This window comes from Artemia sp. Qi Xiang Cuo, chromosome 2 (assembly GCF_049724085.1).
Source record: "Artemia sp. Qi Xiang Cuo chromosome 2, ASM4972408v1, whole genome shotgun sequence".
Lineage (NCBI taxonomy): Eukaryota > Metazoa > Arthropoda > Branchiopoda > Anostraca > Artemiidae > Artemia > Artemia sp. Qi Xiang Cuo.
In genome coordinates this window covers 70,523,064-70,543,132 of record NC_142795.1, presented here as the reverse complement: position 1 = coordinate 70,543,132, position 20,069 = coordinate 70,523,064, and the positions used below count along the sequence as shown (strand labels likewise).

The window sequence follows — 20,069 nt, the reverse complement described above, 5'->3', positions numbered from 1 at the left end:
GACCTGCTTGTGTATTTTTTTCTTTCTAAGCAATAGTCTATTTTGGAGATGTAAGTCTTTTGAATACTAATTTAGATCAAAAGACGATTTCTCCTATTCAAGGCCGTATCTAGAGGTAGGGGGTCAGGGGGTTTGACCCCCCCCCCCAAAAAAAAAATGTTATCCGATTCGTAAAAAAGTAATAAAATGCATATAAAAAAAAACTTTGATGCGTTTTTTAAAGTATTTTTTGTACCCCCCCCCCGCCAAACGAAAATCCTGGATACGGTCTTACTCTTGTTTATAATTTACAGCAAACATCGGTGGGTTTTAGTAAAATGAGTTTTAATGCCGATGACTTTTTTTTTTGGGGGGGGGGGTATTGAACAAACGAATATTTGTCCCGTTTTCTCCAATCCGTATTTGATTCTTCTAATTTCCTAGAGTAACAGGTTTAGCATGTAGCGACAAAACTGCTACGGTGTAGGCCTATACATTAAGGCACTGTCATGTCATGTATATTGCTTTAAATTTCTTGGGTACCGAAACTAAAACGCTGCTACGCCAACCCTAGGTCCAAAAAGGGCTGACCCGGACCCGAGCATCGAAGAACCGGCTTTATTTTACCCCTAATTTCCCGCTAAGCACTACAATGTAACTATCCTGGTTATACGAGCAATAGAGGACAACAGGCAATAGGCCTAAAATTTTAAATGAAAACAAAGAGCTTAGGTGACAAAATCTTTACAGTATTAGACTCCAAAAATAGGTAAAATTACATTAAAGAAGATGAAGTAAATTAGAATTACCATGGGCAAAATGTTTTCCACAATTACAGTCTATTTTCTCATAGGCTATATTCAAGGACGCATCCAGAATCTTGGTTCGGGGGGGGGGGGGTAATTTTTTTTTTTGGGGGGGGGGATACAAAAAGAAATCTTAAAAAACGCACCAAAAATTTGTTTATATGCATTTTTATTATGTTTTTACGAGTCGAACAAAAATCTTGAGGATGGGGAAACCCTAGCCCCCCTGGGTATGGATATATTGGTACTATGTTGGTCTATTTTATTCTAAGTTCTATAATATTCTAAAAGTCTTTGGATAAACCTAAAGAAATTGGGTGCTGGACTATCGCATTTGAGGCACATACAGTCTTAAAAAGTAAAGAACTGGAATATTCTAAGCCAGAACGTAATGCAATAAGCTAGCTATAAGTAAAGTTTATAAGTGGCCAATCAACAATACTTTTAGAAAAAGATCAAATGTTCATAACAAAGGAATGAATTTGAAGTCTTCAATTAAAATCTTGAAAAAATGTATCAAAAAGTATTCTTAGATATACCACGGGCGTCAAAAATGAAAACAGGTTGATTCCCTACAAGCTGAGATGTTTTAAGTCATATGGACTACAGATGATAGTTGCTTCTACGGTATCGATTGGCAGTATTTGCAACTTCGTCTTTATTTATTTTATCATTTTTCCATACAACCCCGTAACCTCCCATTTCGATTGTTTAAAACTTGTTTATTGCTTGGAATGCATTTGGATTTTGAACAGCCGATACATCCTGAAGTATGTTTACGGCGCAAGGTAGCCGCTGTAACTTAAAAGGTCTTACTTAATAATTACAGCGTAAAAATTCAGGTTCATGCACGCCCGTGCATGTACGTAGGACAGGGTTTACGGAGTGCGCGTCACTAACTGCAGCCTCAATATTTTGGGAAGGCATCATAACATCTAAACTTCAGGACCACTACCGTCAGGACATCGACAAAATCCATCATAACATCGACAAAAAAATCCGTCAGAGTCAGAACCACTAACCGTCATAACATCTAATATTTTAAAACTATAGTTTTTTGGGGTTTAGGGGGGAAAAGTACCTAGGTTAGGATACGTATTTAATATATGTTATAATTTACCCCCATTCCCCTGATGTGCAAATATATGGCCGAAGTTTGTTTCTAAACTATTATATATTTATTACTATTATATAAACTTATCAATTTTTTGTCGATGTTATGACGGTTAGTGGTTCTGACGGTTAGATTTTATGACGTTTAGTGCTTTTGACGGTTAGTCGAAATGGTAGCATCTCAATATTTTTCTGGTTGTTCCTCCATCTTATATTTTATATTCCATTGGCCAATTTGCCCGTTTTTCGAAAATGCACCCCTACCTTCCCTATCTGTCGGGCCCCCACCGAAATAAAGTTATCCGTACAGGCCTGCATACACCTTTCTAAAATGAATACGTCGGATCGATTAGTAGAGCTCATATTACAAGGTCTCCTTCAGTTCCCAATATGCTTAACAAGTTTTCGCTTTTTCAACTTTTTTCTTAATTTGCTACATTTTGTACTGATTCACGGAGATGCGAAGTGAAGACTCTAAAACCATAAATACTTCGCTGCGTCTTGAACGTCTAAACTACCCCTTTCTTAGAGACAAGTACGTAATTGTTCCTTTTTGAGGAGAGGAGGAGGGGCTTTGTACGTACCTTGGGCGATAAATCTTATTACGAAAGTGTCCGCGGTTTCACACGGTAATCAGAGCCACATCTAAAAACGCTACAACGCCGGGAAATCCAATATAATAGCTTATAGATAAAAAATTTGTTGGCGAAATAATTATCAGTCGTACCGACGACAGTGCCTTACATTAGGGTTCTCCGCCAACCGATTTTCAATTGGCAGAATGATAATTTAGCTTTTTTCTTTTGGTCACGGCAATTTATGCTACAATTTTTGCTGCAAAATTTTCGGTTATATTTCTTGTCGCGAGAATATTAGTACAAACAACGAGATTCCCAGACAAAATAGTACGTACAATCACCACTAAGTTGGCGCATAATTTAGAAGCTCATTATTATACTTCCAGAAATGTGCTTCATTAACGCTACTTTCTGAAATGGCAGTACCTAAGAATTCGATTGAGGGGATGAAGGGGGGGGGGTCGAAATTAACATTTTATTTAATTGAAGATTAAGACAAAATGTATGTTGGCTCCAACTTCAAAATATAAGACACATAATGGCACAAAATGGACACTGTGAAATTAAAAAAAAAACATATAAATTACTCACGTTAACTACACTAAGTTTAGCATTCTAAGCTAAGTAGAAGCTATCAACACTATTAGAAATAAGGCACAATAAAGAAATGTGGAATTTTTTCTTGAACATCAAATGGAAGTGGAACCTAAAAAAAGAAAAAAGAAGTGAGAAAATTCAAGAAATTATTATATATATATATATATATATATATATATATATATATATATATATATATATATATATATATATATATATATATATATATATATATATATATATATATATATATATATATATATATATATATATATATATATATATATATATATATATATATATATATATATATATATATATATATATATATATATATATATATATATATATATATATATATATATATATATATATATATATATATATATATATATATATACATATATATATATATATGTATATATATATATATATATATATATATATATATATATCGCGCTAGCGCTATCATAGGCAGCGCGCCAGCGCTGCCTAAGTAAAGGACGATGTGGCCACAATGTGTTTTTTTTTTCTCCATACCCGGGCACATCCTATAGAAGGCGTTGTCGTAAAAAGTTTGAAAAGGGCTCATTCATGTGGAAACGGGGGTGGCTAATGCGCTTTTTGATAGTCGAAAATGACTAGAGGGCCCACAGCCCCCCCCCCCCACGCCCATCATTCCCCCAAACACATCCAATCAAAATTTTGAGATAGCCATTTTGTTCAGCGTAGTTACTTTTCAGATTGAAAATATACTTTTCAGGAGGGCACTCCCCCAAAACCCTCAGGGCAAGCGTTTTAAGTTATGCCCTGGGGGCATATATAATTTTTATACAGGGCGGTGTCGTTGAAACTTCAAAACAGGCTCATTCAATTGGAAATTTAAAGGGTTAGTGCCCTTTTTATTAGTCGAAAGTGATTGGAGGGCAACTAGCACCCCACGCCCATCATTCACCCAAATACATCTAATCAAAATTTTGAGATAGCCATTTTGTTCAGCGTAGTTGATTTCCAGATAGAAAATATGTTTTTAAGGAGGACACTCCCCCACAACCCTCACGGAAAGGATTTTAAGTTATGCCCTGGGGGCATATAAGGTTTTATAGAAGGCGTTGTCGTAGAAACTTCAAAACAGGCTCATTGGATTGGAAATTCAAAGGGTTAGTGCCCTTTTTAATAGTCGAAAGTGATTGGAGGGCAACTAGCCCCCCCCCACGCCCATCATTCCCCACAACACATCCAATCAAAATTTTGACGATAGCCATTTTGTTCAGCGTTGTTGATTTCCAGATAGAAAATATGTTTTTGAGGGAATTCGCACTTCACTGAAAAAATACAAATAAATGTGCATTGTCAGTTTAATATACATATACTGATATTTAATAATCAAAATGTTAATATTATTTGATTTATTAAATTTATAAATGTAAAAACATTTATATTTTTTCAGTAAAGTGCAAATATTTTTCTGGCCTGGGGAAGGCTGAGGGGTTTTGCGCCCAACTTATGTTAATTTCGGCTCGTTTTGAGTTTCACTCAGTTATTTATTGTAATTTCTGTTCGCTTTGGATTTCATTTATTTATCGATGCTGATTTGTGGTAGTTTCACGCTTGGTAAATTATTTGATTTTTATTTTTGCTCATTTTTCGTTTAATGGAGTTCTTTACTTTTCTTTGAAAAACTTATTTTGTGGAAAAAGTGTTTTAATTAATTTAGATAAGAACGCTACCTGAAAGAAAAAGAAATCATACTTTAACAGAAACAGAAACTGTTCAGCGAACACTGTTGTTAAATTATAGCACTATCATTGCCGAAAAAAGAAAATTTTCCTTGAAGATTAATTTTTACGCAACATCATCAGAGACAATGCAGTAGCTTTGACTTTGTAAATAGCCTTTAGTCTCTCATGAATTATTATTTTTTATTTATTATTTTTTTTTTACCCCGGATATTTTGTATGGAAGACAAAGTCTTCCAATCACATAGCCAAAATTTATAATCTAATACGATCAGAAACGGAGTGAAATTTATATAGTATTTTTTTCAAAATAGTCGATAGGTTTCATAAGTACGTCTAAAGGTTCGACATGACCCCGATAGCCCCATGGATAATGACCCTAAATCACAAAAAAAACTGTCCCGAATGTTTACATAAAGGCTTTTGTAGGAAGGGTTGGCACGTTTGGTCTTGGTTGTCCGATCAGCTTGAAAGTCTTTAAGGATCGTTCGCTTGGCCAAGAAATCCCAGAATTTTCCATGGGTGCTCCTCAAACCACACACGTATCTGAACCAATCAATAACGTTATATGCACATGAGTTTTCAAAATACGTTACCTGCAATGGCCCAGTAACTACTTGGGGGATCAAGTGTTAGGAGGGGGTGCAAGTGGACTCCAAATTTATTCGGGCACGTTTATATGTTTAAGTGGAACTTACAGCAGGTGGAGACAGAAACGAGTGGCCCTCAATGAAGACAAGAAATATGGAACAAAATTGATTGTTTTAGTTCATGACGCCCGAAACAGGCCCGGCTTATTTTTTTTTTCATCCGACCGGCTTGCAACTTACAGGGCATATATAATAGGCAAAAGGAACCTAAGAGGAGAAAATATCTGAAAAAACTAGGGGCCATATCGACTCGCGACACACCAAAATGGACCAAACTTTGATTTTCTCCAATCATCTTGAAAATTTCAGGACTAAGAGGGCCTTCATGAGGACAACACACTTTGACAAAAAATCTAGCTGTGTTGACTCGTAACGCCAAAAATTGACATTTTTTCGGTGACCCACTTGAGAATTACATGACAAATAGGCACGGCCAAAAGGGCTTAACGAAAAAAAAAATCTGGTTGTATTGGTTCGTGACGTTTTTTTTTTTAAGAACAACACAACAAAATTCTTTTTAAAAAAAGACCCAGAGATACATACATCAAAACAATTCAACAATTGCAACAAAGAGGAACACGAAAAGAATCTTTCAATATAAATAGAGCGTTAAGATATGTAAGTAAGTAAGTAAATTTATTGCCCGAAAATTCACATGGAATTAAAACGGAGTATAACAAAGGTAAAAAAAAAAATAACAAAGGAAAAAGAAAATAAAAGTCACACTAGGGAACATCACCAAAGATATTTGATGTACATTAGCAAAACTACTGGAACAGGATGGCTAGCAACGAGTTCGCTCTTCCCTTAGCGTTTTAGAAAAAAATTCTCGGCGATACGGTTAACACAGATGTATACTTATTTACTTATAACCCGTGCTTACACGTGCTTATTTCCTTATAACATACATAATATATACAAAAATTGGATAAGACAATTATTTTCAATCGTGTCTACAGGATACGGCATCCTGTATACCAGTTTTCAATCCGTAGAATGAAAAACGCTTTTCCATCCACTTCCAATTTTATTGTAAATAAATTACCTACAAATCACTGGACAAACTACACATGATCGTACATTTTGACTGAATGTTCTAATTTTACCTAAGATTTAGGTTGCCTTCCAATATCTTAGTTCTTAAGCAGAAAAATTGAAAAAAATGGACCAATTTCTAATTGGTCCACAATAAAACTATGTCACGTGAAAACGAACAGAAATCAATTAAAAACATATTTTCAATAAAATACTTTTCAAAGAAAAGTATAGAGCCCTATTAAAACATAAAACAAGCAGAAATAAAGTGATCATCACATCAAACAGTTCGTGGTAACCACAGTTCATATAATCATCCAGTAAGCTTATCGCAGATCATTTCTGGTCTTCGTTCTCGGTGCGAACAAAAAGCTCCTCCCACTTCTTTCTGCATTAGCGGGTTAGTCTGTTTCCGATTGTTTCCAACAAAGTACATTATTCGTAATAGCGGGTTTCCACTTGTTTCCGGTTAGATCACAGTCTGACTTGTCTACCCGTGAAAAGATCTGATGCCGCCTATGTTTCTATCTGCAAAAACGTTCTCTGGAGCACTCGCACCTTGGTCCGGGTTTTTATAATGGGTGAGATAGGGAAAGATCATACTGGATAATTATATAAACTGCGGTGGTAACGAACTGTAAGTAAGGAGCGACCCGGCTCAATAGTACCCGAAACTCTAAAACACGGTATTTTGATACCAGTAAATACACAAAAAGAATCGGATTTTTATGCTGATTTCAAATATACAAGTTTCATCAAGCTGAATCTTATTCATCAAAGTTACGACCTTGAAAAAATTTGCCTTATTTTCGAAAAAGGGGGAAACACCCCCTAAATGTCATAGAATCTTAATGAAAATCAAACCATCAGATTCACCGTAACAGAAAACCCTACTGTAGATGTTTCAATCTCCTATCTGCAAAAATGTGGAATTGTGTATTTTTGCCAGAGGAAAGGTCGCGGATGCGTGTTTATTTGTTGTTTTTTTTTCTGTTTGTTTGTTTTTCCCAGGGGTGATTGTATCGATCCAGTAGTCCTAGAATATCATGAGAGGGCTCATTCAAACGGAAATTAAAAGTTCTAGTGCCCTTTTTAAGTGACCGGAAAATTGGAGGGCAACTTGGCCCCCTCCCACGCTCTTTTTTTGCCGGAAGTCACCCAATCAAAATTTTGAGATAGCCATTTTGTTCAGCATAGTCGAAAATCTAATAAATTGTCTTTGAGGGGGACTTGATCCCCCACAGTTCCTGGGGGAAGGGCTGCAAGTTATGAACTTTGCACATTGTTTGTATATAGTATATGATACTGGGAAGTATACAGACGTTTTCAAGAGGGATTTTTTTTCTGGTGGGGGTGGGGGGTGGGAGGGGGTCGGAGGAGGAGGTTACATGGGAGGATCCTTCCTTGGGGGAAGGGACATTTCTATAAAGGAGGTGCCAGATTTCCCAACATTATTTGAAAAACGATCAGAAATTAAAATAAAGAAAACAAGTTTTTTCAATTGAAAGTAAGGAGCAACATTAAAACAAAACAGAAATTATTACGTATATGAGGGGGTTCAACCCCTAGTCAATACCTCGCTCTTTACGTAAAGTTTTTTTTCAGTACTTTCAAAAGAGCTATCTATTCTAATTAAACGGCCTTTGTGATTCAGGGATTTGTGATTCGAACGAAATTCGAACTTTAGCGTAAAGAGCGAGGTATTGAATAGGAGGCGAACCCCCTCATATACGTAATAATTTCTGTTAGTTTTAAGCATTGATGTTGCTCCTCACTTTCAGTTGAAAAAACTTGTTTTTTTATTCAATCAAACTTAAAAACAACATATATTACTATTGATGAATAGTTGAAATCTACAATGGACACAATGTAAAAAAGAATACAAGCTAAGCTTAAAATAGAAAGAACTTAACCCAAACAAGAGTGAGGGTGCCACCCTCCCAAGAGCCTCTAATACTATATGACAAAACTGGCAGATAAAACTATCCAGCAAAAGTCCAAAACACGTAAATTGTGTGTTTTGATCAGAAGGAGGGGAAGAAGGAATAATCAATGACTACAAACGAGGGGGAATAGGAGAGGGCATACAATAATTCCTGAAAAAAGCTCCCAGGGTCACCGTTACAACGTATACAAGGTTTCCATACCAAGTGTTTATATTCTCAGTTACTATTTAAATAAAACACTCAAAACTCAACTAACGTCAAGAAACTTGAGCTGAATATGTCACTTAAGGGTTTATACCTCAATAAGATTAATTCAACAAAAGAAATAGCCCACGTGAACAAGGGATCAGCATCTGAATAAACAATCCCCAGACCCCCCTTTATTCAATTTGTTACATGATTTACCCACTTGAAAGCCCATTCCGAGAATGTTTGGCCTGTGAAAACATTCGTAATAGAATAATTATTGGTTAAGCGACGGTGAATAATTGACGAATGATGATAATGATGTCACAAAAATGTCGAATATCTAGACTAATCCAAAGGAATAAGTAATAACAAACAGAAGAGGAAATTTCTGATAGATGCACTCAATCGGAGATATATATTTTGGAGGGGTGCGTAGGGGTAAAGATGATATTATAGAGTAATTGAAAAATAAAGCTGAGATATACATTTATAAGAGATTTCTATGTTTCTTGATACAGACAGAAAAACCTTATCCTGTAAAGTTTATAGTTGGTGAGCGCAAATAACCAAAGTGATGACATTTATTAGATAATTTCAGGTGCGAACTTCCAAAATATGAATTTGTTTTACACGCTGATTGGAACATACCAAAATTATAATAGAAAAGTATTTGTTGTGAATATTTCCAATTGTCAAAAATGTGGTTATCTATGATTACAACGGTTAAATATATATTTTTGGAGTAGCGGGTGGGTCTAACCGTTGGAAATCTCTGTTTACACTTGTCGCATTTTTCTGCATAAAAATATATACAAAAACCGTGTCCATGGTATAGGCTAAGGTGACTAGTCCTTTCACCACTTTCAAAAGCAAAAAGTTTCTCTTTAATGTTTATATAATGTAGAAAGAAAGGCAATAACATTACTTTCATGGTAAACATCTTCTTCCGGAGGAGAGTTTCGTCAGTCGGGTATCAATAGAACGTATCTTCGTAATTGTAATTTTCAGAAGAGCAAAAAAAAAACTTTCAAATTTTTTTATTTCCCCTCCAATAACTGTAAACAAAAACGGATCGATATTTAAAATCAATACATGTCGATTGGTTTTTGTTTTACGGTTATCAGAGGGAAAATAAAAGAAAACTTATGAGGCTTTTTTTCTGCTCCTCTGAAAATTTACTATTATGTAAATATGTCCTTTTGATACCCAACTGACGGTTTTCCAAAAATTTGCCGAAACTTGGCACATACACAAAGGGTATCACTCCCTATTAAGCGTGATAAATCTCTCAAGTCCAAGTTCCAAGTCCCACTTTATTTTTGACGTCTATGCTCTATAGAGAGGGAAACAAACTGTTTAATCGGCCTCCCATTACTTTATTTAAAATAAATGCGAATGTATTTACCTTGTGTCCCATAAGATACGACTGTTAGGGGATACACTATATGCGCATCCAGGAAATTTATCAGAGTGAGATGGGGCTGCGCTGGAGGGAGCTTTGTTTTTACCACAGTTTATATAATTAGCAGTATGATCTTTCCCTATCTCACCCATTATAAAAACCCGGACCGAGGTGCGAGTGCTCCAGAGAACGTATAAGCCACAGTTTATATAATATACAGTTTATATAATATATTTTATATAATATAATTATATAAACTGTGGTATAAACATAAGCGGCATTAGATATTTTCACGGGTAGACAAAGAATAATCACCTACGGAACAAGTGCTGACAAAACCACTTGGCCGGCTCACCAATAAGTGGGTAATAAGTGCACAAATAAGTGGGAGGAGCTTTTTGTTCGCACCGAGAATGAAGAACCAGAAATCATCTTCGGTAAACTTACTGGATAATTATATAAACTGTGGTTTTTACCAACGTTGAAATGAGAATATGTCTTAATTTCCTTTTTGTACATTTTTAAAATTCTTGTTTACCACTGGTGAAGGGGATTAACTCCCCCCCCCCTGTTCTTCTAAGCTGCTTTATATTTGGAACCTATGCAAAAAGGTAAATTTTGTCAAAAAAATGTGTCAGAGAATACTGCTTTCAAGAACTCTAAGCACTTAAGACTCCAAAGCAAAATTGTAATCAAATAAAAGCAAGTTATGAAATTCAAAAACTGGATAAACTATCGGTAAAATAACAAAATAGTTCGCAACAGTTTTGTGCATTCAAATGTTTTCAGATGTATCCGCTTGCAGTATGTACATACATCCCACTACAGGGGGCGAATAGAGCTAGGTCCAAAACGTTCAACAGCACTCTTAATAAAATTAAATAAAAAAAAAACTTTTTTTTTAACTGAAAGTAAGGAACGAGGTTAAAACTTAAAACGAACAGAAATTATTCCGTATATGAAAGGGGTTGTCCCCTCCTCAACGCCTCGGTCTTTACGCTAAAGTTTTTTATTGTTTAAAAAAATAGAGTTGCGAGAAAGTCAAACTTTAGCGTAAAGATCGAGGCGTTGATGAGAGGACAGTCCCTTTCATATACGGGATAATTTCTGTTCGTTTTAAGTTTTAACGTCGTTCCTTACTTTCAGTTAAAAAAAACTTGTTTTTTCTATTTAATTTTTGAATTAATGCAGGTTTTGATTTTCGCTCACCGTACATGAATAATTAAAAACAAATTTGCATATTAGTTTTACTTTTATTTGGTTTAATGGCTTTCTCGAAACCTGTTTAATTTTATTTACGAACGTTTTTATTAGTAATAAATATACGTAACTTACGAATTAACTTACGTAACAAACTTCTATATTCATAGATTTTTAATGTGTAAATTAAGGGGTTCGCCCCTAGTCAACACCTTGCTCTTTAAGCTAAAGTTCGAATTTTGTCCCAACTCTTTAAAAATGACCCCTTAATCACAAAGGCCATTAATTAGAATAAATAGCTCTTATGAAAGTACTAAAAAATCTTTGGCTTAAAGAGCGAGGTATTGACTAGGGGGTGAACCCAAGAATATACGTAATATTTTCTGTTCGTTTTAAGTTTTGATGTTGCTCCTTACTTTCGGTTGAAAAACTTGTTTTTTTTATTTAATTTCTGATCTTTTTCTTTAATAATAATGGGAAATCCGGCGCCCCCTTCATAGCAATGTCCCTTCTCCCATGAAAAATTCCTTCATGGAAATATCCTCCCATATAACCCCCGACCCCCCCCCCCACCTACCAGAAAATATCCCCTCTGAAAACCTCTGCATACTTCAGAATAACCAATACTAGGCTATATGTTAACATTGGGTAAAGTTCATAACTCTCAGCCCTCCCCCGGGGACTTCGGGAGTTAATTCATCCTAAAAGACATAGTTATCATATTTTCGACCATGCTGAACTAAATTGCGATCTCAAAATTTTGATCTGATGACTATGGGAAAAAATGAGCGTGGGAGGGGGCCTAGCTGCCCTCCAATTTTTGGTCACTTAAAACTGGTTCTAGAACTTTTAAATTTCGTTCCAATGAGCCCTCCCACGATATTTTAGGACCACTGGGTCGATACGATCACCCCTGGAAAAAAAAAAAAAAAAAACAAACAAATAAACGAGCATCCGTGATCTTTCTTCTGGCAAAAAATGCAAAATTCCACATTTTTGTAGATAGGTGCTTGAAACCTCTACAGTAGGGTTTTCTTATACGCTGAATATGATGGTGTGATTTTCATTAAGGTTCTATAACTTTTAGGGGTCTTTCCCCTTTTTTTTATAAAATCAGCCAAATTTTCTCAGGCGCGTAACGTTTGATATGACTAAAGACTAAACTTGATGAAACTTATATGTTTGAAATCAGCATTAAAATCAGATTCTTTTTATGGATCTACTGGGATCAAAACTCCGCTTTTTAGAGTTTCGGGTACTATTGAGCTGGGTCGCTCCTTACTTACAGTTCGTTACCACGAACTGTTTGGTACATATTTAGAATCTACAAGGCCAAAGAAATAGTTTTTTTTCGGATTTTTTTTTTCGCTAAGATGTTCCAATAAAGACTTGTATTCATTTAAAGGCAAAAAAAAAGAATTCAATCAGTGGGAGAGAGTACAAGAAACACGTACTAAACCATTTCAGGCAGAAGTTATTTTTTTCTATGTAAATTCATTTAGCATTTAACAGGATCTGGCAGAAAAATGAATGAATCTTTGGAGGTTTTGAGAATTCAGGGCGCAAGAATAGGTTTGAAAATTAATGTTAAGAAGGCTAAGTCGCTAAGGCTAGGAATAAGTTAGATGAAGAGGTGATGCTGGGTAACAAGAAGACCGATCAAGTAGACAGCTCCACTTATCTAGGTAGTATCAAAAAGTTCGTGGTAACGAACTGTAAGTAAGGAGCAACCCGACTCAATAGTATCCAAAACTCTAAAAAACGGAATTTTGATACCAGTAGATACATCAAAGGAAATATATTTTTATGCCAATTTGAAATATATGAATTTGATCAAATTTAGCCCAACCCACCAAACGTTAGGAGTCTGAACATATTGCCTGATCCTCCAAACAAAGTTGAAGCACCCCTAAATATGATAGAATCTTAAAGAACTTAAAACCCTCAGATTCACCGTAAAAGAGAACCCTACTGTAGATGTTTCAAGCTCCTATCTGCAAAAATGTGAGATTTTGTATTTTTTGCCAGAGAAAAGAATCACGGATGCGTGTTCATTTATTTTTTTTCTTATTTTTTTTTATTTTATTTTATTATTTATTTCCAGGGGTCATCGTATCGATCCAGTAGTCCTAGAATACCGTGAGATGGCTCATTCAAATGGAAATTAAAAGTTCTAGTTCCCTTTTTAAGTGACCAAAAAAATTGGAGGGCAACTTTGCCCCCTTCCACGCTCGTTTTTTCCCTAAAGTCACCTAATCAAAATTTTGAGATAACCATTTTGTTCAGCATAGTCGACAATCTAATAAACATGTCTTTGAGGATGACTTAGTCTCCCACAGTTCCTGGGGGGAAGGGTTGTAAGTTATGAACTTTGCCCATTGTTTACACATAGTATTGGTTATTGGAAAATATACAGGTTCAGGAGGGTTTTTTTCAGGTGGGGGTGGGAGGGGGGGCGGAGGAGGGGATTACGTGGGAGGATCTTTCCATAGAGGATGTTTCCTTGGGTAAGGGACATTTCTATGAAGGGGGCGCTGGATTTCCCAGCATTATTTAAAAACGATCAGAAATTAAATAAAAAAAAACTGAAAGTTTTTTCAACTGAAAGTAAAGAGCAACATTAAAAATTAAAACAAAAATAAATTATTATGTGTATGAGGGAGTTCGCCCCATAGTCAATACCTCGCTCTTTACGCGGAAGTTTTTTTTTTTATTAATTTCAAAAAGAGCCATTAAACGGCCTTTGTGATTCAAGGAATTGTGATTCGAACAAAATTCAAATTTTAGAGTAAAGAGCGAGGTATTGACTAAGGGGCGAACCCCCTCATATACGTAATAATTTCTGTTTATTTTAAGTTTTAATGTTGCTCCTTACTTTCAGTTGAAAAAACTTGTTTTTTTTTTATTTAATTATTAGTAAAGACGGCGGGTGCAGTTAAGATGTTAAAAGTAGAATAGCCAAAGACTTTTTTTTGTTTTGTTTTTCCAAAGTTGAAAAAGTTTGGAAGAGTAGGAAGATAAGTCTGGAAACCAAGATTGGAATATTGTAAGCTACTATGATGACAGTGGCCAAGTATTGTTCTGAAGCGTGGGCGCTCCGAAAGACGGAGGAGGACTTGCTAGATGTTTTCCAGAGAAATTGCATACGGATTGTTCTAAGCGCCTGTCTGATTGACCGTATCTCTAACAGTAAGCCGTACGAGACATTGTTCAATTCCACTTTCAAAGGCTACAATGAGAGAAAGGTTGAGATGGCTAGGAAACGTTCTCCGAATGAAGGATGACAGATTGCGAAAGATCGTCCTTATCGGCCAACCCTGTAGGGCCAAACGAAAAGCAGGTCGTCCTCGAACGGGCTGGGAGGATATCCTAAGGAAAGATTTAGGGGAAATTTGAACTTCTTGCGATGTAACACAACATGTATTTAGTTCTTGAATCCAAGAGAGTATTTTCACTATACAGTCCATAGGTTTCCTTAAAATGTTTACAAATTGTATACGCAGTTTGGTTAGTCTACCCTGCTTCATCTTATGGTTGGGGATTGAGTTGAAACTTTCAGGATTCTTTTTTTTTATGGGAGGAGTGTAAGTAAGGGAACTTCAACTTTTGTGTTGGAGGGAAAAGGCGGAACATATTTTTTGCTCTGGTCCTCACAAGGAAGTATACGTTAGGAAGTATTTACGACAGGCTCAATTGCTAGTTTAATGTAGTTGATCTGTGAAGTGAACAATTCCAACAGCATTAGATCAGAATAACATACATGTCATTCCTTCCCTTTCAAATAATAGGTATTGTAACAAAAGACCATAAATTTTCAAGTCGCCAAGCCATACTATCCCATTAGTTAAGTGTGGGATACAGCTAAGGGACCCAGAGCTTGAGGTGTTGAATTTACCCTGAAAAACATGTAAATCCTTTATAATTGAAGTTACCAAATAGTTCAATTAATTTAAATCAAATCTCACTTGAAGCAATACAAACAAATAATTCAAAAATTCGGTACTTTCGCATTACATGGTACATACTTGAGAATGTATATCTACAATGTAGATAAGACATTAACCGGTTTTTGGCCGGCAGTATAGAAAGAAAATTAGCTTAGGCTCAGTTGAAATCTACATTGTAGGTATATTTTTTAATAAATATTTAATATATAGACAACAGGGCGGATCAACTAAGTGCGAGGCCCGATTGAATTTTTTTTTTTGCAGAGCCCCTCTACATATTAAATTTTAAAGCAAAATTTAAGTCCACTATATTATATATATATATATATATATATATATATATATATATATATATATATATATATATATATATATATATATATATATATATATATATATATATATATATATATATATATATATATATATATATATATATATATATATATATATATATGCTGCATTTACATGTAACCTTTAGCATAGCTGTTTGTGTCTCACAATATTTCTTCCTAGAGATCTGATGGGTTATGACTGATCTAATAATTTAAAAGATGTGAAAGCTGTTCTTTAATATCTCCATTGAGTTCCAAAAGGTTGATTTCGCCACATGAATATAGTTCAAAATCACCTTCATACGTCTGTGATGGGTGTGCCGCTGAAGTGACTTTGTGATAAATTTGTCCAGCTATTTTGAAGCTGAAAAAATTACGACTATTTTTGGTTCAATCATCGCAAACATAACACTAAAGCAAAACATGAGTTCCAGTTTCGTATTTGTTTGTGGAACTCTTTGGAGATCAATTGGTTTCCTATAATAGACCAAATAAATTCATTTGGAAATTGTTGATGCTGCAATGCAATTCGACAAAGCACAGCAGTCCCCAAGTAAATCATCTTTATTGGCTCCTTGACCTCTTGGATAATGGAGGACTCCCGAGCGAATCAAACAGTTCGTGGTAACGAACTGTAAGTAAGGAGCGACCCAGCTTAATGGTAAACGAAACTCTAGAAAACGGGATTTTGATATCAATAGATACATCAAAAGAATCAGATTTTAATGCTGATTTCAAATATATAAGTTTCATCAAGTTTAGTCCTCCCATCAAAAGTTATCTTTTAGGATGAATCCCCCGAATTCCCCGGGGAGAGGGCTGAAAGTTATGAACTTTACCTAATGTTAACATATAGTATTGGTTATTGAGAAGTATACAGACGTTTTCAGGGGGGATTTTTTCGGGTAGTGGAGGGGGTGGATCGAGGGTTATGTGGGAGGATCTTTCAATGAAGGAAGTTGCCTTGGGGGAAGGGACATTGCTTTGAAGGGGGCGCCGGATTTGCCAGCATGATTTAAAAAAAAGATCAGAAATTAAATAAAAAACAACAAGTTTTTCAACTGAAAGTAAGGATCAACATCAAAACTTAAAACGAACAGAAAATATTACTTATATGATTAGGTTCATCCCCTAGTCAATACCTCACTCTTAAAGCCAAAGATTTTATAGAACCTTACTTTCATTAGTACTTTCATTAGAGCTATTTATTCTAATTAACGGCCTTTTTTATTAAGGGGTCATTTTTAAAGAATTGGAACAAAATTCGAAATTTACCTTAAAGAGCAAGGTATTGATTAGAGGGCGAACCCTCTAATATACGTATTAAAAATATATGAATATAGAAGTTCGTTACGTAAGTTAATTCGTAAGTTACGTATATTTATTAGTAATAAAAACGTTCGTAAATAAAATCAACTGATCTAATAATTTAAAAGATGTGAAAGCTGTTCTTTAATATCTCCATTGGGGTCCAAAAGGTAGATTTGGCCAGATGAATATGGTTAAAAATCACCTTCATACGTCTGTGATGGGTGTGCCGCTGAAGTGACTTTGTGATAAATTTGTCCAGCTATTTTGAAGCTGAAAAAATTACGACTATTTTTGGTTCAATCATCGCAAACATAACACTAAAGCAAAACATGAGTTCCAGTTTCGTATTTGTTTGTGGAACTCTTCAGAAATCAAATGATGCTCAATAACAGGCCAAACAAATTCATTTGGAAATTGTTGATGCTGCAATGCAATTCGACAAAGCACAGCAGTCCCCAAGTAAACCCCTATATATATATTCCAATAGCCTATAAGTGATTATGTCTCTGAAGTCAGATAGAAATACGTTGTGGAAACAAATTACGCGATTTCAGAATTTCTACTTAATAAATTCTTAATTTTCTCATAACTTTTGATGGATTAAGTTAAACGAAATAATTTAAAAATATTCAAAATCAGCATTAAAATACAATTCAGTTGATATGTATTTTGAAAAAATTACAGCGCTCGGATCAAACATAGGAAATAACGATATGGAAATAAATATCTACAAGTCTATACAAGTCTTTATACCAGATAAATCGCAATGGATCGCTTTGGAAAATACATTATAGCTATAGTTTAATTAAATATTTAGTTGGTATTTTGGTTAGGTTATGTATTTAATATAATGCACTCATGGCGGCCCCCTAATATATATTTAGATTTTGTTGGGGTATAATTTAGCGATTTTTAAGGAAAATATCTCCCTCACTTCCAGTAAATTCTTACGCTTTGTTACTAGATAAATGTGAAGGCCCCCCTTTTTACATTCCGTTTCCTTAATCTTATAGCTTTATCCTTCCCATGTGGTCACAAGTCAAGCAAAAATATCTACTGGAAAATACTTAACTTTCAATTCAAAATCCTTCCTCCGATGAAACAAGTTTCGAGAAAGCCATTTAACCAAATAAAAGTGAAATTAATATGCAGATTTTGTTTTAATTATTCATGTACGGTGAGTCAAAATCAAAACCTGCATTAATTCAAAAACGTTCAAAAATTAAATAAAAAAACAATTTTTTTTACTGAAAGTAAGGAACGACGTTAAAACTTAAAACGAACATAAATTATTCCGTATATGAAAGGGGCTGTCCCCTCCTCAACGCCTCGCTCTTTACGCTATTAAATAAAAAAAAACAAGTTTTTTTAACTGAAAGTAAGGAGCGACATTAAAGCTTAAAACGAACAGAAATTATTCCGTATATGAAAGGGGCGGTCCCCTCCTCAACGCCTCGCTCTTTACACTAAAGTTTTTTATTGTTTAAAAAAAATAGAGTTGTGAGAAAGTCAAACTTTATCGTAAAGAGCAAGGCGTTGAGGAGGGGACAGCCCCGTTCATATACGGAATAATTTCTTTTTGTTTTAAGTTTTAATGTCGCCTCTTACTTTCAGTTAAAAAAAACTTGTTTTTTTTAATTTAATTTTTGAACGTTTTTGAATAAATGCAGGTTTTGATCTTGGCTCACCGTACATGAATAATTAAAACAAAATTTGCATATTAATTTAGCCTACTTTTATTTGGTTAAATGGCTTTCTCGGAACTTGTTTAATTTTATTTACGAACGATTTTATTTATAATAAATATACGCAACTTACGAATTAATTTACGGAACCAACTTCTATATTCATATATTTTTAATACGTATATTAGGGGGTTCGCCCCCTAGTCAATACCTTGCCCTTTAAGCGAAAGTTCGAATTTTCTTCCAATTCTTTAAAAATGACCGCTTAATCACAAAGGCCGTTAATTAGAATAAATAGCTCTTATGAAAGTACTAAAAAACCTTTGGCTTAAAGAGTGAGGTATTGACTAGGGGGTGAACCCGATCATATATGTAATATTTTCTGTTCGTTTAAAGTTTTGATGTTGCTGCTGTTGCAGTTGAAAAACTTGTTTTTTTATATTTAATTTCTGATCTTTTTTTAAATAATGCTATGAAGTCCGGCGTCCCCTTCATAGCAATGTCCCTTCCCCCATGAAAACTTCCTTCATGGAAAGATCCTCCCACATAACCCCCGAACCACCTCCCCCCCCACTACCAGGAAAAATCTCACCTGAAAACGTCTGTACTGTATACTTCCCAATAACCAATACTATATGTTAACATTGGGTAAAGTTCATATTTTTCAGCCCTCCTCCCGGGAACTTCGGGGGATTAAGTCATCCTAAAAGACTTACTTATGATATTTTCGAACATACTGAAAAAAATGGCCATCTCAAAATTTTGATCAGGTGACTTTGGGAAAACAATGAGCGTGGGAGGGGGCCTAGTTGCCCTCCATTTTTTTGGTCACTTAAAAAGGGCACTATAACTTTTAGTTTCCGTTCCAATGAATCCTCCCATAACGTTTTAGTATCACTGGGCCAATACAATCACCCCTGGGGAAAAAAAAAAAAAAAAAAAAAAAAAAAAAAAAAAAAAAAAAAAAAAACACGCATCCATGATATTTCTTCTGGCAAAAAATTCAAAACTACAAATTTTTTTAGATGGGATCTTGAAACCACTACAGTAGGGTTCTCTGATACGCGGAATATGATGGTGTGATTTTCATTAAGGTTCTATAACTTTTACGGGGTCTTTCCTCCCTTTTTCGAAAATCAGCCAAATTTTCTCAGGCGCGTAACTTTTGATAAGTAGGAATAAACTTGATGAAACTTATATATTTGAAATCAGCATCAAAATCCGATTCTTTTGATGTATCTACTTGTATCAAAATACCGTTTTCTAGAGTTTCAGTTACTATTGAGCCGGGTCGCTTCTTACTTACAGTTCGTTACCACGAACTGTTTGAAAGTTTGACTTTCTCACAACTTTTTTTTTTTTAAAAAATAAAAAACTTTAGCGTAAAGAGCGAGGCGTTGAGGAGGGGACAGCCCCTTTCATATACGGAATAATTTCTGTTCGTTTTAAGTTTTAACGTCGTTCCTTACTTTCAGCAAAAAAACTTGTTTTTTATTTAATACATGCAGAGTTGAAGGGTTTCAATGACTTGTAAATAACACTTGCGTAGTTTACTGC

General features: G+C 34.9%; 1 protein-coding gene across 4 annotated transcripts in view; it reads right to left on the bottom strand.

Annotated features, from left to right (window-relative positions):
* Positions 1-237: 237 nt before the first annotated feature.
* The window catches only part of LOC148955565 (cysteine and glycine-rich protein 1-like), a 121,666-nt gene continuing 101,834 nt past the window's right edge, over positions 238-20,069 (bottom strand). For all 4 annotated transcript variants that reach the window (XM_089102859.1, XM_089102851.1, XM_089102868.1 and 1 more), the window contains exon 7: positions 238-3,182. The gene's annotated coding sequence lies outside the window, so the exon portion shown is untranslated. The remainder of the gene's footprint in view (positions 3,183-20,069) is intronic.